General features: G+C 40.0%; 1 protein-coding gene across 1 annotated transcript in view; it reads right to left on the minus strand.

Annotated features, from left to right (window-relative positions):
- The window catches only part of LOC109962884 (zinc finger MIZ domain-containing protein 1-like), a 109629-nt gene that overhangs the window by 76694 nt on the left and 30418 nt on the right, over positions 1 to 2517 (minus strand). The window contains 1 exon segment of the mRNA XM_020604966.1: positions 554 to 652. The gene's annotated coding sequence lies outside the window, so the exon portion shown is untranslated.

Below are 2517 nucleotides of genomic sequence, written 5' to 3' on the forward strand. Positions count from 1 at the left end.
CTCCTGTAACTGCCTAAAGCTGCTTCTCTTTTGTCAAGCAGCTTATACACCAACATAGGGGGTTTAAATAAAGGTGGATGGTGCACAGCTAAGAGGCTAAATGTTTCCTTAATTTTGGACACTCAGGCTCTCTGCTCCCTCAACACTGTCAAGTTCAATAAAGCTGAAAATGAACTAAATTTCATTGCATTGTTTCACAGTTTTAAACATTGTAACAATGGTAAGTTGTAACTGCACACAACTGATAGCAACATAATTGTAGAGAAAAAGAACTGAGGACACAGTCATCACCTAATGATGCTAGCATGAAGCAAGAAATTCACTCTTATGTAGGCACCACAACACAAACACAGCTGCTAGCCTGCTGCTAACAGTCTGGATGCTAATCAGTAACTGAGCAGACACAAAAATCAGTAATTTATGTTGCTGGAACTAATTTGAAAGCATGCATTTCTAATCGATAAGCAGAATTATGAACAAATATTACTACTGACACCTGCTAGCCGACTGTATACCTCAACATATACTGTACATGTAAGAAATAAAGACTCACCTGTGTTGACTTTAATCCTTGATTCTTCAGCACAGAGGACCCCCCCACCCATTCACACACCAGAAGGAGAAACACTCCAGCACCTCACGTCTTTTGCCCCTGAGAAAAATTAGAGGACAAAAAGAAAATGTATCAATCACCACTCCATTTCCTACCAATCTCCAAACAATAAATTATGACAAAAAATATAATATTTGCATTTTTTTCCCCTGACAATGAAGTCCACTCAGTGATTTTGCTTTTCACAGATTCTTTCAGGCTCTGAGTAGCTTCCATCTGAACCACACAGAACACAATACGCTTCTTCCCCGCATGGATAAACTCTTTCACGCTCTCGTGCCCAATGAAGGATGAATCAAAAGAGCAGCCGATACTTCACATGATCAGTAAGGCATCATAAACATCCACCACATAGTAAGTTCACTGTGTTTGCACATTTACAATTCACTCCCAGTTCACAGATAAGCCTGTTAAGAGAGGCATTCCCTATAGCTCAGCACTTAGCCTGACTGGCAAAACTCATGTGTATGAGACATTCAGACCCTTCAGAAGGACCACATTAGTTATTGGTGAGGTACAAAAGGTGAAAACCAATGTGTGAGAAAATATTACATTAAGCCAGTGAACGACTTAATACAAAAATGTAGAACATAATACAGCACTAAAATATGATCAAATTATAGAACATGGCCTAAAATATACAAATAAAGATAAAATTTTAGGGGCCACACAGTTAATAATCATATCTCATCTATGTTCACTCAAGCAAATACTTTATGTAGAGATTTAATTTTCCCTCATAAATTAATCATTGTGAGATCTAATAATTACTAGCAAAAAAGCTTAGGCTGTATTCTATCACATTATCTTTCCATAAATCATATGTGCCTCTGAGAACGAACAAGTAAACAAGTGAGAAAGTATAAACAAATTACTGGCTTTTAGCAGCCATACAGTCTGATCTGGTAAAAATGCAACTCCCTGCTGTGTTTTAACGCAAAGGGCTGCTTTTCCTGGGGGGTTAGGAATTACAGGGGAAGTACTGTAGGCGTGTACGATGGGGCCATGATGTGATGAGTCGAAATTAGTGGCTTCAATCACATTTCCAGCCCCGGGGTTTCCACTGTGTTTTGGTTAGCCATGCTGCTAACATAGCCGACTCCAACTTAGCACCATTTCTACCACCAGTGTGTCTGCAATGACAGATAAAAACATGGTTTAACATACAGTACATACTAACAAAAATATATGGTGTGCCATTATGGTGCGTAATAGTGGCCTAAATTCAACAGTGAGTAGCAGTAAATGCTCATGCTAACAGGGTAAACAAAAGAGTCTTCTTCCTGTGGGCATCTATGTCCTGACCGCCCCCTGTATGTGATTGGTCAACATAGTGCCTTTGCCAGATGATATCACTGTCCGGCACGGTGAAAGTTGAACCAAACCCATATTTTTAGCCGCATGGGGTTGCATCATTTTGCCAGAGGCACCTACAGTGCTGGTGCTGGTGCTGGCTGTGGTGAACAATCGCCCAAAGGAATTGAGAGGGCTGTGTTTTTCACACCTTTGAAACTCAGCCTGAACACGGCCAAACCCTTGTTACTGTACGGTTTTCTTTAACTCTTTCTTTTGCTCAAAAAGAATGACACTCATTTTCATGGAGTCAAAGAAAAGGTTGGAAGGTCTCAACAAGCTTTATCTTTATTCCTCAAATGTTGAACTATAAAATTTCAAGGAGCTGAATGACAGAAAAAAAAAATGTCTCCAGGGTGTTTACTCTAGCTTGGTGAATATATGTGTGGACTGAATAATGCTATTTTCCCACCCTCCTCCTCTCCTTTACCCTCCTGCCTAAAGTCTGTGTCTTGTTGAAGTATCACTTTCATCTGGCGTCTGCTCAGTGACACACAGCATGCTAGCCATGGACAAGCTTAATGCTCCAAATATAAAAACTGTCTAACCAC

Source organism: Monopterus albus, unplaced genomic scaffold (genome assembly GCF_001952655.1).
Source record: "Monopterus albus unplaced genomic scaffold, M_albus_1.0 scaffold69.1, whole genome shotgun sequence".
Taxonomy (NCBI): Eukaryota; Metazoa; Chordata; class Actinopteri; order Synbranchiformes; family Synbranchidae; genus Monopterus; species Monopterus albus.